We start from the raw sequence: 13,818 nt of genomic DNA on the forward strand, positions 1-13,818 counted from the left end.
CAGGCAGACTCTCAACCACTGCACCACCAGGGAAGCCCTAAATGCAATCTTTATCAAAATTTCAATGATATTTTTCATGGAAATATAACCAAAAAATCCTAAAATTGTACGAAATCATAAAAGACCACTAATAGCAAAAGCAATCTTGAGAAAGAAGAACAAAGCTGGAGGTATCACACTCCGTGATTTCAAACTATATCACGAAGCTATAGTAATTAAAACAGTATGGTATTGACATAAAAACAGACACACAGATCAAGGGAAAAAGGTAGAGAGGCCAGAAATTAACACACACTTAAATGGTCAATTAACCTATGACAAAGGAGTCAAGAATATATAACAGGGAAAAGACAGCCTCTTCAATAAATGGTGCTGGGAAAACCGGACAACTACATGTGAAAGAATCACACTGGACCACTTTCTCTCACCCTATATAAAAATGAACTCAAAATGGATTAAAGACTTAAACATATGACCTGAAACCATTAAACTCCTAGAAGAAAACATAGGCAGTATGCTCTTTGACATCAGTCTTAGCAATATTTTTTGGATATGTCTCCTTAGGCAAGGGAAACAGAAGCAAAAATAAACAAATGGGACTACATCAAACGGAAAAGCTTTTGCACAATTAAGTATTGGGAAAATGAAAAGGCCATCTAATGAAAGGGAGAAGATATTTGCAAATCATATTCCTGATAAAGGGTTAATATTCAAAATACACAAAGAACTCATACAAATAAACATCATAAAAACAAACAACCCCATTAAAAAATGGGCAGAGGACCTGATAAGTCACTTTTCCAAAGAAGATGTATGGATGGTGAACAGACACATGAAAAGATGCTCAACATCACTAATCATCAGGGAAATGCAAATCAAAACTACAATGAGATATCACCTCACACCTGTTGGAATGGTTATCAGCAAAAAGACAACAAATAACAGGTGTTGGTTAGGATGCGGAGAAAAGGAGTACTTGTGCAGTGTTGATGGGAATGTAAATTGGTGCAGCCACTGTGGAAAGCAGTATGGAGTTTCCCCCAAAAAGTTAAAAATAGAACTACCGTATGATGCAGCAATTCCACTTCTGGGTATTTTTCTGAAGAAAAAAGACCACTAATTCAAAAAGATATATGCACCCCAATGTTCATTGCAACATTATTCACAATAGCCAAGACATGGAAGCAATCTAAGTGCCCATCAATAGATGAATGGATAAAGAAGCTATATATATATGCGTATATCTTCTAGTTACAAAATGTCTAGTTACAAAATAAATGAGTCGGAATAGAGTCAATTGTATAACATTTTATGGTGACAGATGATTACTAGACTTATCATGGTGATCATTTTGTAATTTATAGAAATATTGAATCACTATGTTGTACACCTGGAACAAATGAAATATTGTAGGTCAATTATACTTCAATTTTAAAAAACTGACAAAGTCATCTAAAGCAAGGAAAGTTTGAGAAACTGTCACAGCCAAAAGGAGGCCAAGGGGACATGACTACTAAATGCAATGTGGCGTCCTGGATGGGGTCCTGGAACAGAAGAGGGGCATTAGTCAAAACTAAGGAAATCTGAATAAAGCACGGAGTGAGGATTAAGGGTACGGGAGAGAGGTAAGAAATCTGAAGGGGACGGCTGGCCCCTGCAACCCAGGGACAGGTGTTCAGTCTTTATTCTTCAGTTTTCCTGCTAGTAAAGTGGGCGTAGTACTACCTACTTCAAAGGATTGTTGCAAGGACTAAATAACATGAAAGTGCCGCATACTCCATGAATATTAGTTTCTCTCCTCTCAGAATCTTGTTCAGTTAGTCCTTCTTTGTACCTCTCAGGCCTGATTTATTCGTATCAGAGTTTGGGATCAAGGCTTCATTTCATTCATTCATTCAGCATATTTGAGTGCTGTTAGTTACTAGCCCTGTGCTCGGCTGTGGAGGTACAGGGGCAAGCGTCTGGAGGGCGTGCAGACCCAAGTGTGATGTGCGCTGTGCTGTAAGGGGCGACAGGGGGCTGGGGGAGCGCCTGCACAGACCTCCACGTCTCGGACCCCACAGGACGGGAGGAGTGCGCAGGCCAGGTGAGGGAGGCCAGCACAGCCAGACTGGGAAGATGCTGGGTCCGGTGGAGGTGCAGAGGGAGGGGTCCGCTTCAGGCAGGGCCTCCGTGAGGCTTTTCAGGGAGGTCAGCCCCACGGTCCCCAGCTCAGCGGTGGTGTGGCCACACGGAGACAGCTCAGTGCACACGGAGTCTGGGCTCTGTCCTCAGGCCCTGGGGAGATGCTGCGGCTTTCTCAGCAGAACGTGTGTGATCATATTGGTGTGTGGTGGATGCAGTGTGAGGACTTGGTCACACGGGCCGCGGCGGGGGCGAGCAGTTAGGACACTACTGTAATGACCTCGGCGCGCTTCCACGTGACCTGCCCTGGGTGACGGCATGGAGGTGGCACAGAGGCAGACTGGACAGGTGCGCGGAGGAGAGAAACACCAGCGGTTGTGATGGATTAGATGGGACAGACGAACACCAGGGAAGTGACCTGGGCCACCAGGGTGGCCATGGATGAAAGAATGGATAAGGAATTGTGTCATATATTGATAAAACAATGGGATATTACTCAACCGTAAAAGAGAATGAAACCTTACCTTTTGCAACAACGTGGGTGGACCTTGAAGGCATTATGCTAAGTGAGATAGGTCAGACAAAGACAAATTACATACGACCTTTTATATGTGGAATATATATACACGTATATGTATGTGTGTATATATATGTGTGTGCATACATATACGTGTATATATTTTTTCTATATATACATGAAAACCAAACTCATAGATACAGAGAACAGATGAACAGATTGGTGGTTACCAGAAGCAGGGAGTAGGGGATGGGAAAATGGATAAGCTTTTGTTTTTTTTACTTTAAATAAATTGCATCTTAAAAGGGGGGAGGGGGCATTATCGACCACTTACTCTCATGGTTTTCACTGCAAATCTTGCAATTTTGGGTCCAGTTAGATAGAGAGAGAGCTAGAGATAGAGACATTAATGCACACACATATATATTTACCAAAGAGAGACAGAGAGATTGATTTATTATAAGGAACTGAGTCATGCGAGTAGGGGGGCTGAGAAGTCCCAGGCTCTGCCATCTGCAGGCTAGAGACCAGGAGAGCTGGTTGTGTGATTCAGTCTGAGCCCAAAGGCTTTAGAACCAGGGGATTTACCAAACTATAAATCCCAGTTTGAGGGAAGGAAAAAATGAGATGAGATGCCTTAGCTTTAGCTGTGAGGAGAAAAGGGGTGAATTCCTCCTTCCTCCACCTTTTGTTCCGTTCAGGCCCTCAACAGATTGGACGGTGCCCACTTGCACTGGGGAGGGCCGTCTGCTTTACTGAGTCCACAGATTCAAATGCTCATCGCATCCAGAAATACCCTCGCATCCAGAAATACCCAGAAATAACGTTTGATCTGGGCACCCCATGGCCAGTCAAGTTGACACATACAATTAGCTATTGCAGTATAAGTATATATGTATATGTGTAAATATATATATATATACCTATGTCTACCTACATATACACACACAATATGAATACATATACTGGGTCTCAAAGTAAAACTTATTTCTTACTGTGGATCGAGTTAAAAAACAGAAAGCCGAGGAAATCCTGACACAGCCCCAGACAAGAGGGGCCAGGGTTTTCTGTAGCTCCCATGACACCAAGTCCACAGCCTGGACTAGGTAGCACCCTCTTGTGTCCCTTGGGGAGGGAATAAAGAAGAAAAGAAAGGTCATGGAAAGGGTTTACCCTGGGTCAGTGGATGGTGGTAAGATTCATTTCACATTTTAAAAGATCACTTTGGCTGTATGTAGAGAACAAATAGAAGGAAGGCAAAAATAGAAACAAATTATTCTTCAGTATTTATGCAACACCTGCCCTGTGCCAGGAGATGGAATAAAGAAGGAAAAGTTGCTGCCCCCGTGAAGCTTCCATTTTAAGAGGAGAGCCAGACAATGAGCAAAGCAATGTACATATCTATCAGGGAAGGTATGTTAGGGAGCATTCTAAGACAGCCTTGTGACAACTGTCCCCTTCTGTTATAGGTCTTTTGAGAGTGGACAGAATCTAGGACTTCCTTCTAACCAGTAGAATTTGGCAAGGTAAGGGGCTGTCACTTCTGTGATTACGTTATATTATATAAGACTCTGCTTTTGCTGATTGGAGGGAGAGGCCCTCTTGCTGGACTTGAAGAAGCAAAGAGATGTGTTTCAAACCACCTGTGGAGTGAGCTGTGTGGCAGAGAACTGCAGGCAGCCTCTAGGAGCTGAGGACGGTCTCCACTTAAGAGCCAGAAGAAGGCCCCCTCCGCCTCAAATCATACAGGTCCAAGGAAATGAATTCTACCAACACCCCAAGTGAGTTTGGAAGAAGACTCTTCCCTAGTTGAGCCTTCAAATGAGAATGCAGTCTGGTCAACATCTACATTTCTGCCTTGAGTGAGACCCTGAGCTGAGGACTCAGTTAAGTGTGCCCCGGCTCCAGGCATACAGAAATTATGAGACAATACATGTCTGCTGATCAAAGCTACGAAGCTTGTAGTCATTTGTTATGAATTAACTGTTAAAAACAGGACATTAGGCCCCAAATGGAGTCGCTTATGCTAAGCCCCATGTCACCAAACCAAAACAACTTAATTACAACTTCTGCTCTCCCTGAAATGGAATCTTAAACCAGTCAGTCAGGAATCACGTGGTCAGCACTAGTGAGGTCATCTGTCCGATAGACCCCTGCCCTCCCCTAAAGGAAAGCCACCTTGCAATAATCCATCCCATTTTTGCCTAGAATAACTTCCTTGTTCCCGCTCCCTTCTGCCTATAAAAGTCTTTTACTTTGTACGGCTCCTCGGAGCTCCTTTCTATCTGCCTGGTTGGATGCTGTCCAACTTGCAAATTGTTGAATAAAGCCAATAAGAGCTCTAAAACTTACTCCGTTGAATTTTGTTTTTTAACACCACAGAAAACTAAATCTGAAGGCCCTCATCCAGGGCACACCGATGTATAAAGGCCAGGAAGTTCCAGGAAGACCAACAAAGAAGACTGAAAGGGACAAAGTGGACACAAAGGGAGGGTCAGAAGCGCCAGGTGCACACAATATAATCACGTATAGCAAGTTTAAATGAATGGACTGCCTGTCGTTTAGGACCAACAGGTGGAGTCATATGAGACCTGAGAATTAGATCCAGGGCCACTGGATTTGGCCCTGTGGTGGTTATTAGTGACCTTGTGAAACACCTGTGTAAGCGTGGTAGCAGGGCCAGAGCCTGACGGCAGTATCTGAGTTTAAAAAATATTTGAACGGGAGCAGTGGATATGAAGAGCAGCGGCAGAGTCTGAGTTCTGTTTTGGAGGCAAAATCAAGATAAGGGAAAGGGGGGCTGAGGCTTTGGCCACTAAGCAGGTGGGGTTACCAGGGAGACTGGGAGAAGGCCAGGAGGAGGAGGAAGCAGGTTAGAAATTATGTTGAAAGTAAGATGGCTATTGTGTATTCGTATGCAGTGGGGCATACGGGTCTCAGCTCCAAGGAAAGGCCAGGGTTTGAAGTACTAACTTCAGTTTATAGAAAGTACTTCAATCAACGACACTGGATGGAATCGTCTAGAGCAGTGGTTCTTAAACTGGGGGCTGAGGGTAGGGGGGTTGTTGCAGGGCACGTGCAGAGACGCTTTGGGATGTCATAGCTGAGGGAAAAGGTGCTAGAGGCATCTGGTGGGTGGAGGTCAGGGACGTTGCTCAACACCCTACAGGGCACAGGACGGCCCCACAACAAAGAACAATCCAGTCCCAGGTGTCAACAGTGCCCAGGTTGTGCAACCCTGATCCAGAGAGAACACGGCTACAGGAGAAGACCCAGGATCAAGCTCTAGGGTATTTAAGAGTGTAGAGGCCAGTTAGAGAAGAAGGGTGAGAATGAAGGTCCAGATGGTGGGAAGAGAAACCCAGGACAAGAGGGCACTAAGGAGAGAAGGGGACGTGAGTGCCTGGAGCCCTGAGTGCCTCCCTGTGCTTGCTAAGAGAATCTGTGCACCACTGCAAACAGTTCTAGGTTGACGCCTGAAATTTTTCATCACAAACTTTTCATCGTAAATTTACATATTCTGATTGATTAGAGGTTGAAATATTAAACATTAAAAAATGAAATAGGAAAGGATTGACTTAATTGAAATAAAATTTTCCTGTTACAATTTGAGTTTTTAAAAATACCAGCATCCTAGTTTTCTACTGTATCATGTACTAAGCCACACTGAATCTGAAAGAAATCAGTTGAAATGCTTGTTTGTGTTTTTTTCCTATTGTATCTGGAAACATCTTAATCCCTCAAAACAATAGAGTTGAAAAGAATCAGTGTCACTGACCCAAACTGATTCTGCTTTTCTGATTTCACAGCCTTTCAACATCCGCCCAAATGCCCTTTTTCTAATGCTAATTTTCAACCTTAACTAGAAGGAGAGGAAGCCCTAAGGGTGGGAGTCACCAAGATTAACCACTGAAGGAGGTTACTTGAGATGAAACCAATATTTCAAATTTGGGGTCACCCCAAGGCACACGCTGTAATAAGATTTGGAAGGAAGGGGGTGTACTGCTCTCTTGTAAAGTGAGAGAAGCATTGTGATGCCTGACTTGGGCATATGAGGTTTACTAAAGAGCATTAGAGGAGTAGAGGATCTGGAAATGGACTCCCTTAAAATGATCTGTGCACAGGATTCTTTTTTTTTCAGTTGAAGTAGAGTTGATTTACAATGTCGTATAAGTTTCAGGTGTACAACACAGTGATTCAGTTATACACACACGCACACACACATATATATTACATATACATTCTTTTTCAGATTCTTTTTCCTTATAGGTTATTACAAAATATCGAGTATAGTTCCCTGTGCTACACAGTAGGTCCTTGTTGGTTATCTATGTTATACATAGTAGTGGTATGTGTTCATCCCAAACTCCTAATATATCCACCCCCCCCCCCTTTTCCCCTTTGGTAACCATAAGGTTTTTTTTTTTTTCTTTGTCTGTGGGCCTATTTCTGTTTTGTAAGTAAGTTCATTTATCAGATGCCACATATAAGTGATATCATATCATATGATATTTGCGTTTCTCTGTCTGACTTCACTTAGTACGATAATCTCTAGGTCCATCCATGTTGCTGCAAATGGCATTATTTCTTTTTTATGGCTGAGTAGTATTTCATTGTATATATGCACCACATCTTTTTTTCTTTTTGTCTGCCCTGGGTCTTAGCTGCAGCATGTGGGATCTTTGTTGCCATGTACAGGATCTTCAGTTGCGGCATGTGGGATCTTTAGTTGTGGCATGCGAACTCTTAGTTGCAGCACATGGGATCTAGTTCCCTGACCAGGGATCGAACTCGGGACCCCTGCGTTGGGAGCACAGATAGCCACTGGACCACCAGGGAAGTCCCTGTACCACATCTTCCTTGTCCATTCCTCTGGCGATGGGCGCTTAGGTTGCTCCCATGTCTTGGCTATTGTAAATAGTGCTGCTATGAACACTGGGGTGTAAGTATCTTTTTGAACCATAGTTTTCTCTGAACATATGCCCAGGAGTGGGATTGCAGGATCATATGGTAGCTCTAATTTTAGTTTTTAAAAGAACATCCATACTGTTCTCCATAGTGGCTGTACATTCCCACCAATGGTGTAGGAGGGTTCCTTTTTCTCCACACCCTCTTCAGCATTTATTAATTGTAGGCTTTTTGATGATGGCCATTCTGTCTGGAGTGCGGTGATACCTCTTGTAGCTCTGATTTGCATTTCTCTAATAGTTAGCAATGTTGAGCATTTTTTTCATTTGCCTGTTGGCCATCTGTATGTCTTCTTTGGAGAAATGTCTATTTAGATCTTCTGCCCATTTTTATTAGGTTGTTTGTTTTTTTTTGCTATTGAGACTGTATGAGCTTTTCCTATAGTTTGGAAATTAATCCCTTATCAGTTGCATCGTTTGCAAATATTTTTTCCCAGTCTGTAGGTTGTCTTTTTGCCTTGTTGATAGTTTCCTTTGCTGTGTTCACAGGATTCTTTAGAGAGTCTTCAAGTGCATGTTACCCTAGTTGGGCAACCACAGGTATAGGCAAACATTTTAGAAGTTATACTGTGAATGAGAAGACGTTGGGTCAAAGGAAGCTTTTTGTTTTTTTTTTAAAGATGGAAGCTGGTTTGTATGCTGATGGGAATGCCCCCTTAGAAAGGAGACGTTGATGCTAACTCTGGGCGTGGAAGCCTTGAAAGGGTTGGAAGTTATGAATCCTAAACACAAGGAGGGCCCCCCTGGTGAGAGCTGGGAAATATGCTCCCCCATAATAGTCTATCACGGCTCTTCTCCATCAACCTGCTTTATCTTTAGCAAACACCCTCTTTTTCTTTGTTTATAGTACGTTTCTCTGATTACAACGTAAACCCACGATGACAGGGACTTTTCCTTATTGTTCATCCCTGAATTACCAACACTCAGGGCAGTACCCAGCACACAGTGGGTGCTTAATAAATATTTGTTGAATAAATGTTAAAAAACGGATTAAAATGGGTACAGATGCCGCTCTAGATTTTATCTGATGGTGAGGATGAGGGAATTCCTGGCTAATTTGCTTTTATTTTCTCCAAGTGGACACTAGGCATGAGCTGAGAGTGAGGGGGTGTTGTTCAGAAGGGGCGGGGTTAGGCGTTGAGGCAAAGCCCTAGGTGGGGAATGATCATTTCCATTAGAAAGGAAGCAAACCACTGGAGAGAGAGGGGAGTCTACAGTCAGGGCTGAGCATCTGTTTGAGGTCATGGCTCAGTTGTGTGAATGATTCCTGGGTGTCTGGCCTATGCAGCTGGCATCTGGTGAAGCCATTTATCAAGAAACAAAATGAGGGAGGATAAGCAGGTCTTTCCGAAAAGATGATGAATCAAGGGTTGAACGTGCTGAGTCTGAGGCACCGGTGGGACATCACCGTGAAATAGCACAGGTAGGTGGTCCGTTACTTGGCCATGGTGGGGAAGAAAGAAGTGGATAGCGGGGAGACAATGGGAGAGGAGCTGCCTTGTGGGTGGGAGCTGAAACCAAAGGCATAGTTAAGATCACTACAGGAGAGGGTAGCACGGAAGAGGAAGGTTAACTGAGCCTGGAGGAACACTGATGGGAAAGTCACATCATCGGTCATGCATGACAATGACAAAGCAGGTCACAGCTTCCCAGGGCCAGATGCCAGGTCTGGAGCCTCATTCGTTCCCCACCTCTGGCGTAGTGCTGGCCACACAGAAGTTAATTCTAAAATTCACCCTGATTTGATTTCTCTGCACTTTCATTTACTAGAATCCTATCACAGCTTATTATCTGAAATGCTGCTAGGGGAAAATTTTTTTGAAGGTAAAATTATGACTTTCATACAAATATAAAATGAACACTTGTAAAGATTTTATTTAATTCATTAATTAACAAGGAAGTCAGTAAGACATTACCACCACTCCAAGGGAGAATCCAAAGAGTAGACACATAAACAAACAAGAATGCTTAAAAGAATTTGCTTTTATAGATGCAAATAGATGCAAAACTGGATTCCTCCAAAGGAAAGAGGGGGTCAAGTGTGCTTCCCATGGACAGAATTCATTTGTATAGCTACAGATAAGAATAATTTGCATTGATATCAATTATCTACAGTTTACAGGACTGTCCGTAGCTCAAAGACAAGAAAGGCACACAACACTCCCACAGAATCGGCCCAGAAGTGTGTGCTAGAAAACACCTGTGTTTCCTTTGAAGACTATATTCTTTCACGTTTATTTCAAAGTCTTTCATGTTTTTCCCTATAATGTTAAAAAAAGAAAAACAGTTATCCTTACCACTTTTATTAGTTGGGTCTGTTATAAAATACACTTGGAAGAATACTCCAGTACTACCATACCCAAACATGGGTACTAATTGATTAGGGAGATGAGGCTAAATTTGGGATACCTTAGGATTAATCTGTCTCTTAGTTAGAATGGGAAATTCTAAGATTCGAACCAAACCACCTCAAATCTACTCTGGAACGTAGTGGGATATCAATCAAATACAGAAGATGTTGAAATGGTCCTGTGAGCTCACTGCGAGCTTGCCAAGTTGGTTGGAGGCCTGGAGCGTGATGCCGGTTCCACCCCCGCCCCTGCCCCAGCCCATGCCTGCCTCCCTCTTGGAATGAAAGAGTGTCAGACTATATACGTAGCCTTCATTTCAAGCATATGATCCATATAAAAATGGAAAGCCTCCTCTCCTGCGGTAGCGAACAAAGATGACTCCGGTTGCTGCTGGAAGCTTTCGCTGCTCTAGCACGACAGTTCAGGAGGGATCAGAAAGAAAGCACATTGATGATTACTGGAGAAAATGCTCATATGAATTCCCTGAGCACGGTATTTCTCTTTGCAAATTTTAAGCGTTCCGTGGCAAGTCTGCCAAAAGTGTGAGAAGTATAAATAGGGAAGAGTGGGAAGGAAAAATGGGGACCTGTCACGACGCCACTGAAAATAGGGAACTAAGAACTTTCCTGAGATCCAAAGTCAAAGGGGGCTAATATTTACTTAGAAATGGAGTAGCAGGCATGAGCTTTAGCATGAAACGAAAGGCAGAAGAGTGAAATTAGGGAATAGAAGAGAGAAACTTGAAGATAGAAAAATGTGTCAAACTGAAGTCCTGCTCTTACAAAAAGTACAGATCAAAGAATGAGGGAAAAGGGGACTTCCCTGGTGGCACAGTGGTTAAGACTCCATTCTCCCAAGGCAGGGGGCCCGGGTTTGATCTCTGGTCAGGGAACTAGATCCCACATGCATGCCGCAACTAAGAGTTCATGTGCCACAACTAAGGAGCCCTCGAGCCGCAACTAAAGAGCCTGCCTGCTGCAACTAAGACCCAGTGCAACCAAATAAATAAATAAATATTTTTAAATAAAGGAGAATGAGAGAAGAAAATTAGGATATGCTGACTGCTTATTATGTCTTGCACTGATTAGGAACTTTATATCTACTTTTAATTTAATCTTTCAGTTCCTATTTCCTATGAAATAGCTATCTCACTAAAGACGATATTCAAATGTTTGGCAGCACAGACAATGAACCAATCAGAAGCTGGCCAGAGGACCCCTGCTGAGCTAGGCCTTAACCCTTCATCAGTCGGCTCCCCAGGCCACAGTAGGGATCTTGGGAAGGGCTCAAGGCAGCAAGGGGACAGGAAGCAGGCTCTAGACAAAGGCCACGCACCAACATTTGCGTGAGTGAAATGATGTGTACCAACTGAGCATCAGCTCTGAGTGACACCTGTCCTCTGGGCAGGTTCAGGCTTAATCTCCATCTTCACTTTGTCCTTTCCATGATGCTCCACTAGCATCAGGGGTCTTCCCTGCCGCTCCTGCAGAGGCCGGAGATAGATGGGCTCCAGACTAGACATTTACAACCGGCCTCCAGTTCACACCTCCTGGGGTGAGAAGAAGATGGGCCGCAGGCCTACCGTTCACTACCAGCCTCTTATTTACATTTCCTGAGACAAGAGACAAATGGGCTCCTGGCTACGTATTTATGACCAGGCTCCCGTCTGCATTTAAAGATCTGCACTTTGATATAAGAAACAACAACAGGAATAGGGTAGATAACTGGACATTGGACACTTTTACGGCAGGACGAGAGAGGGGCTAAAGCCTTTTAAGAGATCAAGAGATCACACATTTCCCGTCCTTGAGGCAAGGGAGACACTACCCATGCCCTAATGGCCTCATGGGGTCAAAAAGGCAGGGGTGCCAGACCATAATAAGTGTTGCCTTTGCCCATGCCAGACGCCTGTGCGATGAAATCCATCTTGACTGAGGGGTGCATGCTCACCTAGGGGAGGGTCCCAGGACAAAGTAGCCATGGGGTCAAAGCAAGACGATTAGCCAAGAAGGCAAAGACCCAGAAGACTGACCCCTTAGAAAGGATTTAAACTTCCCAAAGGTATGACTCTCCTGACTCGCTGAGTTCGCCCGTGCGTCTTTCCGCACGTACTCTGCTTTTCTAATAAACGCTTTACTTTCCTCTATACCTTCCGTCTCCTTGTCAGATCCTTCCTTTCAAGGTAGACAAGGACTGGGGGTCTAAATTCTAGCCGCTGGCCCCCGTGGTCTAGCGCTTAGGATTCCTGGTTTCCACCCAGGCGACCAGGGTTCAATCCCCTGGCCAGGGAACTAAGGTCTCGCTTCAAGCCGCTGCTCGCTCACTGCTGCATGCGTCCAAAATCACGGCGGGCAGCAGTAGGGACCCTTGTTCTCCTTTACCCCCTAATCCCTTCAGCATCCCCACGATTAGCACACCAGCCTGTACAAATTTAGGTACATTTCTTTACTAAAGGCCTGGGAACAATTTCAGAAGGCAATTATAATGAAGGAAGGAAAGAGTTCAAGTTCTAGTTCATTTAGACTTCTAGAAAAGGCAGGGTTTCCCAGACATTTTTACTTGGTCTACCCAGCACCTTCCCCACAACCCCCCATCTTGGTGCCTTGGTTAAGGGTGTGGGCTTTGCAGTCTGTGCTTCCTGGGTTTGCAACTGTCACTCAGTAACCTCGTGGCATTGGGCTAAAAGTCACACCTCTCAGAGCCAGTATTAGAACTGGTGGTTTTTATTAGGTGTGATGATGGCATTGGGGGCTTGTAAGGAAGTATCTTTTTTCTTCTTTTTCTTTGATGTGTAAACAGAGGTATTTGGGGAGCAGGAAATGATGTGGTGTTTGCAATTTGTCTCAAAATACATTCCAGATGAAAAAATGGGAGTGGTAGTGCCGTGGTAGGAGAAGACAGATGATTGTTGAAGCAAGGTGATGAATACGTGGAAGGGGGTGAGGTATCTTGTGCTCTCCAGACTTTTGTGCGCGCTTGAAAATTTTCATAATAAGAGTAAACAAACCAAAAACAAATAATGAGCCTTTCTGGCTCCACATTTTAAAAAGAATAGCAGGATGTACTTTTCATGCTTGCAATTTATTTTGATTTTCCAGATAGATCCCACCTCTCATCCTATCCATCAGCTTCTCTAGACATTAGCAGGGAACATTCCCTTTGACAAGACTTGCCAGGCCCAGTGGTAGGGAGTATATTGTTTTGGATTCTATACCTACATTTTAAAAATGTCACCAGTTTCCTATTTGGAGTAACTTGAATGCAAGTGTCTTATCTTAAGGTGTTGCTTTCCTCTGTCCCACTCCTTTTTTTTTTTTTTTTCCCCCGGTAGGCTTGCCATTTCTTTTTTTTCATTTTCCTACACGTTTATTGGAGTATAATTGCTTTACAATGTTGTGTTAGTTTCTGCTGTATAACGAAGTGAATCAGCTATATGTATACACACATCCCCATATCCCCTCCCTCTGGAGCCTCCCTCCCACCCTCCCTATCCCATCCCTCTAGGTGGTCACGAAGCACTGAGCTGATCTCCTTTTTAAGGACTATTAGGGGTTAGCGTTATCTCCAAGGAGAAAATAGCCTTGGGAGGAACAGCCTACATCCTGGCGTATAAAGGCAACGGGCTGCTGGAAGGAAAGACGTGGCAGGGTGAAGAGTGTTTACTGAGGTTCGTGGTTAGGGTTATCAGGGTCTCACGGAGAAAAAAAAGAGAAATGAATCATCATCATTTGATCATGGTATTCACAGCCAGAGGGAGGGACAATGGGAAAAAGAGAAACACAAAGAAACCGTCAAAATAAAACTGGGATGTACGAGGGCAGGAGGAGGGAGAAAGTCTGAGAAATGGGGGGGGGGGGGG

Source organism: Neophocaena asiaeorientalis, unplaced genomic scaffold, assembly GCF_003031525.2.
Source record: "Neophocaena asiaeorientalis asiaeorientalis breed wild unplaced genomic scaffold, Neophocaena_asiaeorientalis_V1.1 scaffold369, whole genome shotgun sequence".
NCBI classification, from domain to species: domain Eukaryota; kingdom Metazoa; phylum Chordata; class Mammalia; order Artiodactyla; family Phocoenidae; genus Neophocaena; species Neophocaena asiaeorientalis.